This window comes from Triticum dicoccoides, chromosome 5B, assembly GCF_002162155.2.
Source record: "Triticum dicoccoides isolate Atlit2015 ecotype Zavitan chromosome 5B, WEW_v2.0, whole genome shotgun sequence".
NCBI classification, from domain to species: Eukaryota; Viridiplantae; Streptophyta; class Magnoliopsida; order Poales; family Poaceae; genus Triticum; species Triticum dicoccoides.
In genome coordinates this window covers 134,657,317-134,675,252 of record NC_041389.1, presented here as the reverse complement: position 1 = coordinate 134,675,252, position 17,936 = coordinate 134,657,317, and positions in this window count along the sequence as shown.

Genomic DNA, 17,936 nt, shown 5'->3' with positions numbered 1-17,936 from the left:
CGCACCCACTATATTTCAAAACACGCCCTCCTCGCCCAAAATCGCTCCCGCCCACTATTTGGGGAGAAGCAAAGTTACTCTACTATCCTCGACCCTCCGTACACACACCCAAGCCGAGAAGCCTAAAGGCAGGGGTAGAACTGTAACTCCCCCTCACATTTCAGACAAATGCGTCAGTAAGACATGGTTCCACTCCCCTCCCAATCCCCCCCAATTCATACCTCGTGGGCGCCAAATCACCTTCTCCCTGGAAGCTCCCTTCTCACGAGCCACGAAACCTCAGCCCTCCTCCATGGCACCCCTCACCGCACCAATTTCATAGCCGCCCTCCTCCCTAATGCCAGAGATGTTGTCCATTTGCCGTCGTGCACTTGGCCTTGTGCCTCTTACTCCGTGCTGCTGGAGCTGCCTTGATGACGGCCGCGTGAACCGTACCACAGCCGATTCACCCTCACCGTTGTTCACAGCACCGGAACGGCTCCAACTTCGGATCCGTCCAGAGTCCCGACGCTGCTTCCCCGTAGCCGTCGACCGTCGCGACATCGTTGTTTCCCTGCCGCCGGTCGCCACCGCAACCACGCCGGCCTCACCGACTCGGGAGCTGGACCTGCCTACTTCACCAAGCCGCTAGATAGGTTGCGCCCTCATCTCAAATCACTTTATTTAGGCGTCAGTTGTCTGAATTTTTATTCTAGGACAATCGATTCTCAATGGGAAGCAGCACTCCTCGAGGCGGCGGAGCTCCTAGGCTGTTGGTTGGCTGGTGTCTAACGTAAGGGTGCGGGGCCGTAAGTTCACCATGGAAGCAGCATTTAGATGGCTATCTTAGAGTTGCGTGGGTTGAAAGTACTGCCGCCGCCGGATCTGGAGGACGGGGAGTCTTTGTGGATTGGCCCGGGGGCGGTGCAACCACGGCAGTGCGGTGGGGCAGGGAGCGGGGTTTTGGTCGGGGCCACGGACGGCGGAGGCGGGCTGCTCTGCCATTGGTCGCTGGCTCTTCGGGGAAGATTCCGAACAGTGTCAGCCAGGAGGCACAAGACGGCCATCAAGCCATCCGGCGTAGATCGGACAGTACCAAAATAAAATAAAATCGTGTGACCCCAATTTAGTCTTCAGTCAATAGATGTGTGACCACTCTCGTACCTTGCTGTTGATCTCTTAGTGTATTTCTTCAGATCAAAGAGATATGTCTTTCTTAACATTATGCGTCATCTGCATCTTCAGCCACACCGTCTTCCGACATGGACAGCCACAACAACGGCAGGGACATCGACAAGTCAGCACATGATGCTCACTCCTATGGATGGCGGCCAGATAGGTTGTACCCTCATCTTACTTGTGTGCAACATTTATGGCTTTGTTATTCATCTAAGCATGGAAAATTGATTATCACATTTCACTGTATATTCATACTGATCTCTTATGGGTCTTGTTCAGGAGTTAACGTTGTTCCATAATTCAGCTAAGATACTTGTTCTTTAGGTAACGCTGTTCCATAGTTATCATCCATCAGCCAATGCTATCCCATAGGATGGTGATTATAGTATTATACCACTTCTAGTATTACCAATGTTGTTCTTTAATACTTTTGTGTGCCATCTAGTTAATCTCGAGTACAAACAATACATATTATGTAGCTTTCATCTGTGTTCTCCCTTTAGTTTCTTAGACCTGTTGCTGCTAGTTAACCCCAGTCCTACTATTTATGTCATCTCCTACAGGCACTCATTACATAAATCTAACTACTAGTTGTCTTCCATGCATGTCAGCTATAATTGCACACACTGATATATCCACAAGAACCTCACGGAGCAATGTAAAGGCCAATAAACTTGGTACCAATGATGCCCAATATGATGGAACATGTAAAGGCAGTTCTTCAGAAGACTTGCAGAAAGATGATGAATCCTCTTCACCCCACAAGGTCCTTGCTCTAACTTGGCCTGTGATATGGGTACAACATGCATATAATGTCCCGGAGTCTATCTACTCTGTTGCAATGCCATGTGCTTAGCATGCTGATCATGCATGTAAATATGTCATGCCTTCCTTTTTTCAGTGCCTATTCCATTCATGATAACATGTTTTCACATTCAAGTACTATCATTCTACTCTATCGCAATGCCATCTGCTTAATTTGGACATCATGCTTCTGAATATCTTATGCATTGTTATTCATCAGTATGTACTTCATCTGTCTACCATACCATGTTTTTTTTACATTGAAGTGTTGTTCTAGTGCTCTGTTGCAATGCCATCTTAGTTTCCCAATCATACATGTGTATGTTGCCTTAGTTTTATCTGTACGTATTCCACTAGCATACAATTTTACATTCAACTAGTGTTTTTTACTGTGTTGTCATGTCGTATCCCTAGCTCTTACACCATTCTCCCTCCATCCAGATTGCATGTTGCCGAAATGGATAAAAAAGGATGTATCTAGAACCGAAATATGCCTAGACCCATCCATTTTTTTTCTGGATGGAGAGAATACATGTCAATATGTCATGCCTTTCTATTCTTCAGTACCTATTCCATCTCTCTGTTGTAGCATGTTTTATAATTAAAGCACCATTCTTCTATACAAGGCATGCAAGGGGAAGACGACTATGTTAGAATCTAAAGGGTTACAAACAAGGCCTTTGCAAAATATCCAAACGCCAGGAGATAATAAACCAACTCCAGTTTTATAGATACTGCTCCAGCACAGAGAAACCTAACTCCTACTGATAATAAGCACATTCCGGTGGCCAAAGAACTAGTCCGCTCTAGTCCAACAAAAATATGTTAACTCCATTCTAAGAAGCATGTGCGTATCCTTGCATCATGAAATTTTATAGCATGTTGATCATATTTTCGTCTGTGAGGAAAGATTCTTGCAGGAATTCTCTGTGCTCCAATGCAGATGTAAGTACCTGTTGTATATCACTATATTTTTACATCAGCATGTATTTTGTTAATCGGCGTGAATCCAACCTTTATCTGATCTAAATTTAGTTGTAGCAAAATGTATGATTAAAGGCATGATGTCTATTACACAACCTTCTTCTTGTAGACGTTGTTGGGCCTGCAAGTGCACAGGTTTATAGGACAGTAGCAAATTTCCCTCAAGTGGATGACCTAAGGTTTATCAATCCGTGGGAAGCGTTGGATGAAGATGGTCTCTCTCAGGCAACCCTGCAACCAAATAACAAAGAGTTTCTTGTGTCCCCAACACACCCAATACAATGGTAAATTGTATAGGTGCACCAGTTCGGCGAAGAGATGGTGATACAAGTGCAATATGGATAGTAGATATAGGTTTTTGTAATCTGAAAATATAAAACAGCAAGGTAACTAATAATAAAAGTGAGCATAAACGGTATTGCAATGGTAGGAAACAAGGCATAGGGTTCATACTTTCACTAGTGCAAGTTCTCTCAACAATAATAACATAGATAGATCATATAACAATCCCTCAACATGCAACAAAGAGTCACTCCAAAGCCACTAATAGCGGAGAACAAACGAAGAGATTATGGTAGGGTACGAAAACACCTCAAAGTTATTCTTTCGGATCGATCTATTCAAGAGTTCGTACTAGAATAACACCTTAAGACACAAATCAACCAAAACCCTAATGTCACCTAGATACTCCATTGTCACCTCAAGTATCCGTGGGCATGATTATACGATATGCATCACACAATCTTAGATTCATCTATTCAACCAACACAAAAGTACTTCAAAGAGTGCCCCAAAGTCTCTACCGGAGAGTCAAGATGAAAACGTGTGCCAACCCCTATGCATAGGTTCATGGGCGGAACCCGCAAGTTGATCACCAAAACATACATCAAGTGGCACATGATATCCCATTGTCACCACAGATAAGCACGATAAGACATACATAAAGTGTTCTCAAATCCTTAAAGACTCAATCCGATAAGATAACTTCAAAGGGAAAACTCAATCCATTACAAGAGAGTAGAGGGGGAGAAACATCATAAGATCCAACTATAATAGCAAAGCTCGCGATATATCAAGATCGTGCCATAGAGAGAACATGAGAGAGAGAGATCAAACACATAGCTACTGGTACATACTCTCAGCCCCGAGGGTGAACTACTCCCTCCTCGTCATGGAGAGCGCCGGGATGATGAAGATGGCCACCGGTGAGGGATCCCCCCTCCGGCAGGGTGCCGGAACGGGCTCCCGAGAGGTTTTTGGTGGCTACAGAGGCTTGCGGCGGCAGAACTCCCGATCTATCTTCTGTTTCGATGTTTTTAGGGTACGTAGGCTTATATAGGCGAAAGAAGTCGGTCGGGGGAGCCTCGAGGGGCCCACAAGAGTGGAGGGCGCACCCAGGGGGCGGGCACGCCCCCCTATATTGTGACTTCCTCGATGCTCCCCTGGCTTGCACTCCAAGTTCCTGGGATTGGTTCTGTTCCAAAAATAACTTTTCCGCGGGTTTCATTCCGGTTGGACTCTGTTTGATATTCCTTTTCTTCAAAACACTAAAATAGGCAAGAAAACAGCAATATGGGCTGGGCCTCCGGTTAATAGGTTAGTCCCAAAAGTAATATAAAAGTGTATAATAAAGCCCGTAATCATTCAAAATAGATAATAAAATAGCATGAATGCTTCATAAATTATAGATACCTTGGAGACGTATCAGCATCCCCAAGCTTAATTCCTGCTTGTCCTCGAGTAGGTAAATGATAAAAGAAAGAATTTATGAAGTGTGAATGCTAGCAGGTGCACAAGTTTGATCAATGATAATTTCAATCACCTTTTCTAGCATCATTATATGTCATAACAGTAGTTCATCTTATAAAACTTCTCACGAACAAGTAACAAGCAATTCACATGTTAAAGCATAGACCATAAAACTAGCAAACTTCATTCTTAGTCATCCAACAATTGCAATTCATCTTATTTCCAGGAAGGGTCTAAGTCAGAGCTTTGATTTAGCAAACTTCACATACTCAACTATCATATAGTCTTCCACAATTGCTAACACTCATGCAATACTAATGGTTATGGAGTTTTAATCGGACATTGAGAAAGATGGGGGCTTATAGTGTTGCCTCCCAACGTATTCACCTTTGGGTGATGTCAACAATAATAGTTCATGCTAACTTACATCCAATTAGATATATATATCAGGATCTCTCCAACATGAGGTGCTTGCCAAAGGATAAAATGAAAAAGGGAAAGGTGAAGATCACCTTGACTCTTGCATAAAGTAAAAGATAGGCCCTTTGCAAAGGGAAGCAGGGATTTGCAGAGGTGCCAGAGCTCAATTTTGAAATAGAGATAAATAATTTTGAGAGGTATGATCTCATTGACTCTTGCATAAAGTAAAAGATAGGCCCTTCGCAGAGGGGGCAGGGATTTGCAGAGGTGCCAGAGCTCAATTTTGAAATAGAGATAAATAATTTTGAGAGGTATGATCTCATTGTCAACATAACAACCAGGAGTTCCCAATATCTTCCATACTACATACATTATAGGCGGTTACCAAACAGAATGGTAAAAGTTTTTACTCCCCCTCCACCAACAATCATCAGTCCATGGCTTGCCCAAAACAACGGGTGCCTGCAACTAACATCAAACCTGGGGGAGTTTCGTTTGCAATTATTTTTGATTTGATTTTGATCTTTTGATCATGGGACTGGGCATCCTGGTTACCAGCCATTTTTCTCATGCATGATGAGCGGAGTCCACTCATCTTGAGAATAACCCACATGGCATGGAAGATACTGACAGCCCCTAGTCGCTACATGAGCGATTAGGGCATACAAAACAGATTATTATTTGAAGGTTTAGAGTTTGGCACATGCAAATTTACTTGGAACGGCAGGTAAATACCGCAAATAGGTAGGTATGGTGGACTCTCATGGCAAAACTGGGTTTAAGGATATTTGGAAGCACAAGTAGTATCTCTACTTGGTGCAAGGAATTTGGCTAGCATGAGGGAGAAAGGCAAGATCAACATGTTTGAATGATCCATGACAATATACTTTAACTAAGATGTGAGAAAACATAACCCATTATGTTGTCTTCCTTGTCCAACATCAACTCTTTAGCATGTCATACTTAATGAGTGCTCACAATTATAAAATATGTCTAGGATAGTATATTTATATGTGAAATCTCTCTTCCTTCAATATTCTTTCATGGATTGTTCAAATGACCAATACAATGCTTGCTAACCTTCAATAAATTTACAACCTCTACTTCTTAGATGTGAAATCATTACTCCCCATGGGATAAGAAAATGAAACATATATAGTTTCAGATTTATGACATAAGTGAAGCACATGAGTAAATGAAAAACTACTCCAAAAAGATATAAGTGGAGATCAATGAGTAGCTAAATAATTATGTAGCTATATGAAGGCTCTATCTTATTTAAGAATTTCAGATCTTGGTATTGTATTCAAACAGCAAGCAGAACAAAATAAAATGACATTGCAAGGATAGCATAACTCATGTGAAGAAGCAAAAACTTAGGTTCAACCGATACTAACCGATAGTTGTTGAAGAAGAAAGGTGGGATGCCTAACGGGGCATCCCCAAGCCTAGATGCTTGAGACTTCTTGAAATATTATCTTGGGGTGCCTTGGGCATCCCCAAGCTTGAACTTTTGTGTCTCCTTAATTCCTCTCATACCATGGTTTCTCTTTTTATCAAAAGCTTCATCAGCACCAAACTCAACAAGAACTCGTGAGATAGGTTAGTATAAACCAATGCAAAACCTTATCATTTTCTACTTTAAAAAATCACTAAAATTATTATTCAACATTGCATACTAAATGCCCCTGCATATTTAATACTCCTATCCTCAATTAGAATCATTAAAGAAGCAAACATATGCAAACAATGCAACCATAACAGCAATCTGCCAAAACAGTATAGTCTGTAAAGAATGCAAGAGTATCAATACTTCCCTAACTCCAAAAATTATGAGAGAAAATTTCCACTGTAGTAAATTTATCAGAGATCATTATGAAAAAGGATTCATCATTATATCATGCTCTTACTTTTCTAGGGAATTTTTGCAACAGCGGTAAACTTTCTGTTTTCAAACAGCAACATGTATACTAGCAAAATAAGCATGGTAAAGGCTATCCTTGACATTTTTATTGAAAATAAAGATGCATAACACTATTCTAAATAACAGCAAGCGAATACTAACAAGATAAAATGACGCTCCAAGAAAAACACATATCATGTGGTGAATAAAAATATAGCTCCAAGAAAAGTTACCGATAAACAAAGACGAAAGAGGGGATGACTTCCGGGGCATCCCCAAGCTTAGGCTCTTGGTTGTCCTTGAATATTACCTTGAGGTGCCTTGGGCATCCCCAAGCTTAGGCTCTTGCCACTCCTTATTCCATAGTCCATCGAATCTCTACCCAAAACTTGAAAACTCCACAACACAAAACTCAACAAAGAACTCGTAAGCTCCGTTAATATAAGAAAATAAAACCACCACTTAGGCAACTTGTCTGCCCACCTGGAAGGCGGCGACCCTACCCAAAAGTGGCAGACTCATTCTGGTCCTCTCAGTGCTATGCTCGATTCCTCTGCACGCGATGATTGCGCTGGACCTACCCATCAAGACGATAGCGGCCATGAACAAGATAATCTGAGGGTTCCTATGGTGTGGCAAAGCTCAAGCTAATGGAGGGCACTGCTCTGTGGCGTGGGAGGAGGTGTGCACACCACGCTGGGCAGGAGGCCTAGGTATACCGAGCCTTAGGTGGCTAAATGTTGCAATGCAAGCTCGTTGGGCTTGATTGCATCGTGTGGACCGGGATCGTCCTTGGGCAGAGTTCAAGTTTTCCCTCCCCAAGGCTTCTCTTGCGGTGGTTGCAGCAGCCACCAAGGTGATAGTAGGGAATGGCAAAGATGCCCTCTTTTGGGAAGACTGCTGGCTACATGGCGTGAGGATTCAGGAGTTTGCACCCAGCATATATGATAGAGTAAGGAAGCGAGTAAAGGACACACAGACAGTTTACAAGGCCATCACACTAGGGTCTTGGATTCGCGACATTGGCCCTGACATGGCTTACGAAACTCTCATGGAGTACCTCGAGACCTGGCAGAGATTGCAAGGGATACAGCTCTAGGAACACACCCCTGACTCCATAGTTTGGGCTTGGGAACCGAACGGCCAATTCTCGGTCTGTTCCGCCTACGTTGCACAGTTTTCTGGCAGGGAGGTGGCGCCTGCAGCAGACTTATGTTGAAAATCTAGGGCACCTCTCAAGTGCCGCTTCTTCACCTGGCTGGCCATGAGGAACAGATGCTGGACTTTGGATCGACTGGCCCGACGCGGCCTCCCACACCAGGATGCATGCCCACTTTGTGACCAAGAGGAGGAAACCATAGACCACATTCTTCTAACGTGTGTGTTCGCCAGGACTGTCTGGAGAACCCTATGCTCAGCCCTTGGGAAACTGCAGTGGGCACCAACTACACAAGACACCCTCAAGGAGTGGTGTGTTGCAAGAACGTCAGGCGTGCACAAGCGAAAGGAGTTGAGGGCGCTTCTTACTCTCGGCCTTTGGGAGATTTGGAAACATAGGAATGTGGTTGTCTTCGATGGCGCCTCTCCATCACTAGAGGTGGTCGTTAGGCGCGTCGTCGTGGAGGGTAGAGCTTGGCAGCACGCGGGCCTGTTGAAAGGTGAAGTAGACAGCACGCTTCAGCTTCTAGCAGGGTGGGTAAGCAGCGAGTAGTCGGGTTAGTTGTTGCGTAGGTGGACTGTCGGCCACGCTGTGTGCTGATGTGATGTTATGTAGCGTTTAAATCTTGGTAACATCAACGGTGGCTGGGATTCTTCCCCCCCCCCCTTCTTCTTCTATATAAGATGATACGCACACTCGTGCGTATTCGAGAAAAAAAACCCACCACTTAGGTATTGTAATGAACTCATTCTAAATTCATATTGGTGTACTATCTACTGTATTCTAACTTCTCTATGGTTCATACCCTCCGATACTACTCATAAATTCATCAAAATAAGCAAACAACACATAGAAAACAGAATCTGTCAAAAACAGAACAGTCTGTAGTAATATGTATCAAACGTATACTTCTGTAACTCCAAAAATCCTACCAAATTAGGAAGTCCTAAGAAATTTGTCTTCCAATCCAGAGAAAAAAGAATTCTATCATAAGCACGTTACTGTGAATTAACAAAACTAATTTACTGGGTGAAAAAGTTTCTGATTCTCACCAGGATCAACACAACTATCACCGTAAGCTATCCTAAAGGTCTTATTTGGCACTTTATTGAAACAAAAGCTATAAAACATGATTACTACAGTAGCATAATCATGTGAACACACAAAAACAGTAAGGATAGATATTGGGTTGTCTCCGAACAAGCGCTTTTTTTAATGCCTTTTAGCTAGGCATGATGATGACAATGATGCTCACATAAAAGATAAGAATTGAAACATAACGGGAGCATCATGAAGCATATGATTAGCACATTTAAGTCTAACCCACTTCATATGCATAGAGATTTTGTGAGCAAACAACTTATGGGAACAATAATCAACTAGCTTAGGAAAGCTAAACAAGCATAGCTTCAAGATTTTCAACACATAGGGAGGAAACTTGACATTATTGCAATTCCTACAAGCATATATTCCTCCCTCATAATAATTTTCAGTAGCATCATGAATGAATTCAACAATATAACCAGCACCTAAAGCGTTCTTTTCATGATCTACAAGCATAGAAAATTTACTACTCTCCACATAAGCAAATTTCTTCTCATGAATAGTAGTGGGAGCAAACTCAACAAAATAATTATCATGTGAGGCATACTCCAACTGAAAACTAAAATAATGATGACAAGTTTCATGGTTATCATTATTCCTAATAGCATACAAGTCATCACAATAATCATCATAGATAGCAACTTTGTTCTCATAATCAATTGGAACCTCTTCCGAAATAGTGGATTCATCACTAAATAAAGTCATGACCTCTCCAAATCCACTTTCATTCTCATCACAATAATATTCAACATCCTCCAAAATAGTGGGATCACTACTTCCTAAAGTTGACACTCTTCCAAACCCACTTTCATCAATATAATCATCATAAATAGGAGGCATGCTTTCATCATAATAAATATTCTCATCAAAACTTGGGGAACAAAAAATATCATCTTCATAAAACATAGCTTCCCCAAGCTTGTGGCTTTGCATACCATTAGCATCATGGATATTCAAGGAATTCATACTAACAACATTGCAATCATGCTCATCATACATAAATTTAGTATCAAACATTCTATAGATTTCTTCTTCTAGCACTTGAGCACAATTTTCCTTTTCATCATACTCACGAAAGATATTAAAAAGACGAAGCGTATGAGACAAACTCAATTCCATTTTTTTGTAGTTTTCTTTTATAAGCTAAACTAGTGATAAAACAAGAAACAAAAAGATTTGATTGCAAGATCTACAGATATACCTTCAAGCACTCACCTCCCCGGCAACGGCGCAAGAAAAGAGCTTAGTTGACGGGGCGTGAGTGCCGCTTACCTAGCCTCCCCGGCAACGGTGCCAGAAAAGAGCTTGATGTCTACTACACAACCTTCATATTGTAGACGTTGTTGGGCCTGCGAGTGCATAGGTTTATACGACAGTAGTAAATTTCCCTCAAGTGGATGACCTAAGGTTTATCAATCCGTGGGAGGCGTAGGATGAAGATGGTCTCTCTCAAGCAACCCTGCAACCAAATAACAAAGAGTCTCTTGTGTCCCCAACACACCCAATACAATGGTAAATTGTATAGGTGCACTAGTTCAGCGAAGAGATGGTGATACAAGTGCAATATGGATAGTAGATATAGGTTTTTGTAATCTGAAAATATTAAAACAGCAAGGTAACTAATAATAAAAGTGAACGTAAACGGTATTGCAATGGTAGGAAACAAGGCATAGGGTTCATACTTTCAATAGTGCAAGTTCTCTCAACAATAATAACATAGATAGATCAATAACAATCCCTCAACATGCAACAAAGAGTCACTCCAAAGACACTAATAGCGGAGAACAAATGAAGAGATTATGGTAGGGTATGAAACCACCTCAAAGTTATTCTTTCGGATCGATCTATTCAAGAGTTCGTACTAGAATAACACCTTAAGACACAAATCAACCAAAACCCTAATGTCACCTAGATACTCCATTGTCACCTCAAGTATCAGTGGGCATGATTATACGATATGCATCACACAATCTCAGATTCATCTATTCAACCAACACAAAAGTACTTCAAAAAGTGCCCCAAAGTCTCTACCGGAGAGTCAAGACGAAAACGTGTGCCAACCCCTATGCATAGGTTCATGGGCAGAACCCGCAAGTTGATCACCAAAACATACATCAACTGGCACATGATATCCCATTGTCACCATAGATAAGCACGGCAAGACATACATAAAGTGTTCTCAAATCCTTAAAGACTCAATCCGATAAGATAACTTCAAAGGGAAAACTCAATCCATTACAAGAGAGTAGAGGGGGAGAAACGTCATAAGATCCAACTATAATAGCAAAGCTCGCGATACATCAAGATCGTGCCATAGAGAGAACACGAGAGAGAGAGAGAGAGAGAGATCAAACACATAGCTACTGGTACATACTCTCAGCCCCGAGGGTGAACTACTCCCTCCTCGTCATGGAGAGCGCCGGGATGATGAAGATGGCCACCGGTGAGGGATCCCCCCCCCCTCCGGCAGGCTGTCGGAACGGGCTCCCGAGAGGTTTTTGGTGGCTACAGAGGCTTGCGGCAGCGGAACTCCTGATCTATCTTTTGTTTCGATGTTTTTAGGGTACGTAGGCTTATATAGGCGAAAGAAGTCGGTCGGAGGAGCCTCGAGGGGCCCACAAGAGTGGAGGGCGCGCCCAGGGGGTGGGCGCGCCCCTCTCTTGTGGCTTCCTGGACGCTCCCCTGGCTTGCACTCCAAGTTCCTGGGATTGGTTCTGTTCAAAAAATAACTTTTCCGAAGGTTTCATTCCGTTTGGACTCCGTTTGATATTCCTTTTCTTCAAAACACTGAAATAGGCAAGAAAACAGCAATATGGGCTAGGCCTCCGGTTAATAGGTTAGTCCCAAAAGTAATATAAAAGTGTATAATAAAGCCCGTAATCATTCAAAACAGATAATAAAACAGCATGAATGCTTCATAAATTATAGATACGTTGGAGACGTATCAAGGCCACAATGTTGATTTTTGTAAGGAAAACTTCCTGGTAGTTTTGCATCGTGAGCTGCATGAGTGTACTATCTCATATCAGTGGGTTTGAATACTTTGGTTCTACAGTGGGTTTTCAGTGTTTTTTTACTGTGTTGTCCTGTCGTATCCCTAGCTCTTACATCATACTTCCTCCATCCGGATTACATGTCGCAGAAATGGATAAAACTGGATGTATCTAGAACTGAAATACGCCTAGACCCATCCATTTATTTCCGGATGGAGGGAATACATGTCAATATGACATGCCTTTCTATTCTTCAGTACCTATTCCATCTCTGGTGTAGCATGTTTTATAATTGAAGCACCATTCTTCTATATAAGGCATGCAAGGGGAAGACGGCTATGTTTGAATATGAAGGGTTACAAACCAGATCTTTGCAAAAGATCCAAACGCCAGGAGATAATAAACCAACTCCATTTTTCATAGATACTGCTCCAGCACAGAGAAACCCAACTCCCACTGATAATAAGCAGATTCCAGTGGCCAAAGAACTAGTCCGCTCCAGTCCAGCAAAACAATGTCAACTCTATTCTATGAAGAGTGTGCGTATCCATGCATCATGAAATTTTATAGAATTTTGATCATATTTTCTACACGTTTCTTACTCATCTCTCTTTTATAAAATAAGCTTAAACGATAGAAGACTTCCTCCATTGGGATCGTATTCGAGGAAAATATCTTGCGGGAATTCTCTGTGCTCCAATGCTGATGTAAGTACCTGTTGTATATCACTATATTTTTACATCAACATGTATTTTGTTAATCGGCGTGAATCTAACCTTCATCCGATCTAAAATTAGTTGTAGCAAAATGTTAAAGGCGCCAATGTTGATTTTTGTAAGGAAAACTGCCTGGTAGTTTTGCATACTGAGCTGCATGAGTGTACTATCTCATATCATGCACATTACTGAATTGTAGTGTTGCTCTGGTTCCCCATTCATTCATTGTGTCAATGTTGCTTTCGTATTACCTTACCTGGCTGATGATAGTTGTGCCATATTGTGTTAATTTGGTGTAGGCTAGTTGCCCAAACGTTCATTGTGTCAATGTTGCTTTCCTATTATCTGACTTGGCCAATGATAGCAATGCTAGTATGTTAATTCGGTGTAGGCTGCTGAAGATAAGAAGACAAACTCTGAAAACAGCAAGGCAACCCCATTGTTTCTTTCCAATAAATCGAGGCCAGGTAATATGGCAATAACTCATGATTAATCTGTTTGGTTCCCCTCCTAATTTATGTTATGATGTAGTGGTCGAGACAATCTCCACTATCAATAATACAAGCCTGCCAAAATCGGCATCTGAATCTGTTCAGTATCCTCTTCCTTGAATGCAACGGAAAAAATGTATGTTTGTGGGCCAATTAATGGCTGAAGCAACGATGGAAGTGGTGAAGCAATCAGAGGTGCAGAGTCGTGCCTCACAACAACTGATCAATGTTTTCAGAGCCAATGTAGAAAAGAAGCAAGAACTTTCCCACATGCTTATCGGTGTCATCCGTGCTGAGGTTGCAGATGTGACGTTGTAGATCGTTAGGTTCTGTTCATTTATTTGCATTGGCATCAATCTTTGATTGCAAGTGGATGTAATTTCCTGTAATATATGCTGGATGTGCAACATTTTCCCTGTATGTCGTACCTTTGCTTGATTGGTTTTGGTCCTGTGCATAATTGCTCGTCGTAATGGGCTCAAATTATCTAATTTGGCCTAAAGACATGTACGAACTTTAGTGGGCCCATTAAGTTAATGGTCCGTTACTAGGCCGAAAGTTAATGATCGGCCCTCTTACCTCCCGGGTCGTTAACAGGCCAACATCGAAGCGGGCAACAGGTGTGCCCAATTGATTTCACGGGCCGTTAACAGGCCGTTACTAAGTTCGGGCTACATATGGCCCAACTATATTGTAGGCCTTTAGCAGGCCGAAAGAGACAGCGGGCTTGTACTGGACCATGAAGAGCATGGGCTGCTAAGAGGCCGAAAGTCAGGTCGTATTGTAAATGGCCCAACTGTGTTGTGGGCCTTTAGCAGGCCGAAAGAGAAACCGGGCTGGTATTGGACCATGAAGGGCATGGGCCGTTAAAAGGCCAAAACTAAGGTCCGACTACAAATGACCCAACTCATTTATGGTCCGTTAACAGACCGAAAGGCACACAGGGCCGGGAATTGGCCCAACACTTAAATGGGTCGCTAAAAGGCCAAAACTCAGGTCCGACTACAAAATGGCCCAACTGATTTATGGGCCGTCAACAGGCTGAAAGAGACACCAGGCCAGAAATTGGCCCAACACTTAAATGGGTCGCTAAAAGGCCGAAACTCAGGTCCGACTACAAATGGCCCATCTGATGTATGGGCGGTCAATAGGCTGAAAGACACACCGGGCCGGAAATTAGCCCAACATTTAAATGGATCGCTAAAAGGACGAAAGATGTACATCCTGAAAATTGGACCATCCATTGAATGGGCTATTAACAGGCTGAAATCTCACCGGGTCGATATTGAGCCCAAATATATAGCGGGCTGTTAACGGGCTTGAACTAACGATGGGCTGCAATGGTGTCAAATCTTCAACGGGCCGAATTGGCACATCTCGTATGGGTCGTGGGCTTAAATGGACCTGACACAAGTAGGCCTTATATGGGCCGGCTGCTAATTTTTACTAGGCCGACCTTTTTCACCGGAATGGGCCTATGTTGGGCCATGCCACGTGTCGACCTATCATAGGCGCGTCCTGTCCAATGAGTGGATGACATCTGTCCCAACTATGAGGCAACACGTGTTTCCTCCAGCCAATGATGATTTTACACGTGGAAAATCCCCATTGGTCCATGCTGTTAACGAGTTATCGGATCCAAAACCGGACCCGATAGCTTAACGGCGTTACGTTACGGTGGATGCCACGTGTCGGTCACCCTTGATGAAAGCACTTCTGTGACGCGTGATTTATCGTCATGGAAGTGGACACTTACGTGATGATAATTTTGGTAATGTCATGGAACACTTCTACGATAGCACAGGTATGACTATCTTGATTCTGTCATAAAATCGTCATGGATGTACATGCATGACAAAAAACGCGACCTACTGTGACAAACACGTATCATCACGGAAGTGTATTTTTTTGTAGTGCTAGTTTATGCATTGCTTCGTAAGGGGTTGATTTGGATCCATATGTTTCATGCTATGGTTAGGTTTACCCTAATTATTCTTCCGTAGTTGCGGATGCTTGCGAGAGTAGTTATCATAAGTGGGATGCTTGTCCAAGGAAGGGCAGCACCCAAGCACTGGTGCACCCACATATCAAATTATCAAAGTAACGAACGTGAATCATATGAGCCTGATGAAAACTAGCTTGACGATAATTCACATGTGTCCTCGGGAGCATTTTACTTTATATAGGAGTTTGTCCAGGCTTGTCCTTTGCTACAAAAAGGATTTGGCCACCTTGATGCACCTTATTTACTTTTGTTACTTATTACCTGTTACAAATTACCTTATCACAAAACTATCTGTTACCGATAATTTCAGTGCTTGCAGAGAATACCTTACTGAAAACCGCTTGTCATTTCCTTCTGCTCCTTGTTGGGTTCGACACTCTTACTTATCAAAAGGACTAGATAGATCCCCTATACTTGTGGGTCATCATAGTAGAAGTGTTCCATGAGAATACCAAAATTATGATCAAGGAAGTGTCCACTTCCATGGCGCGTCATGGAAGTGCTTTCGTCAAGGGTAACCAACACGTGGCATCCATCATAACGGGTCACAGTTAAGCTATCATGTTCCGGTTTGGATCCCATAACCCGTTAACAACCCGGACCAATGGGGATTTTTCCATGTGTAAAATTCTCATTGGCCATAGCAAGCACGTGTCAGCACTGTGAAAGGATAGATGTCAACCTCCCAATATACAGGAGGCGCCTATGGTATGTCGACACATGGCAAGGCCCAACACCAGCGCATTTAGGTTAAAAGGGCTAGCCCTGTCAAAAATAGCGGGCTGGCCAATTAATGGCTTGCTTGCAGATGGCCCATTCGTACTTAAGGTGCGTACAACTAGTGTCAAATCGGCCCGTCAACAACTCATTCTAGACTTGTCATCATTGTGGCCCATGGTCACTTTTGGCCCGTTAACAGTTTGCTAAGTATTTCGGCCAAATTATGGCCCAGTTTGTTTCCGGCCTGTTAAAGGTCCTGCTTCATTTGGGCCCATTCATTGGCCATTCAAACTTTCGTCCCATAAACGACCATGAAGGAATTGGGTCATATTCGGCATGTCTGATATTCGGCCTGTTAGAGGCCCACTTTAGATTTGGCCACTTCCAGCTTGTTGTGATTTTTGGCCTGTTAACGTCGAACGAAATCCATGGGCCATATGTGGCCCAACGTCACATCGGGCCTATTAATAGCCCATATAAAACTGATACTAATCAAGCCTGACCGCAATATCGGCCTGGTAAAGGCCCGTGTAGTAGGTCGGTGCATTTACGACCCGTCCGAATTTCGGCCTGTGAACGATCTGCATTGTAAATGGGCCACCACGGGCATTGTAAATGATCAGTGGGTTATTTGGCACAATTAAGGCCCAATCTACTTTCAGCCTATTGAAGTTCCATGTTATTTATGGGCTCGAGATATTTATACATGTTAACGACCTGTTGTTACTAAGGGCCCAAATTATGTTTAGGCATGTTAAAGGCCCACTGTGGGCACAAGCCTACCAAAAATAAGAAAGCTTATGCTGATTTAGGCCCAGATATTCTTAGTGGGCTACATGCAAATTACGATCTATAATCGTTTTTAGCCCAATTTGAATTGTGAGCCCGACGAATGGTGGCATGTTGGGATCCTACGAAGCTTTCGACCGAATACAATACTAAGATAAACCTACACTATACAAAAATAGCATTATAATTTCTACAGCCTTTGGCAGCACGATAAATGCTGCAGCACAACAAAATAAATTCCAGCCTTACAACAAAAGGCCTATTGGCATAAAGTTTATAGTCCTTGCAGATAAAAGCACCATCAGATATATAGAAGCACATATCATTTGACCTGAGTGCTAATGTTTCAGGCTATAGAATCTGATGGAGTGGCATGTTCTTCCCCTTTTTTTGCCGTTGCTCTTGAACAACGAAGAAAATTTCTGATAGTCTGGTTTCAAAACCATTCATATCTTGATGACATTTGTCAACCACTATTCTTGTTTCTGAAACGACCTCCATTGGGGATTGCACTTGTGTCTGGAGCACAGATATATCACTCTATCTAGCCGGAAGATTTTGTTTAGTAGGCGATTTGGACGAGGTTACCTTGACAACCAACCTAGAATTACACAGGAAGGTGCTTTTTGCACTGCTAGTGGAGAGATACTGACGCACTGCATCAAGAGGTGACATTGTGCCTGTTGTAGCCTTGTCACCTTTAGGTGGTTGTGGTTGTTCAATCATTTGATCCATAGCTTGCTGAAAGTTTGAACTTGTAGATTAGTGTACCAGATAAGTTGCTAATGAGACAAAAACAAACAAAATAGGTTTCACGTTTACACATAACTTATTTTGGTGAACTACTGTAATACATTAGCATGAATTGTAGTGCCAACTACATAATAAAATCACTTTCGAAACATATGTCCATGTAGCATGCCTACTGTATTGTCTATTTC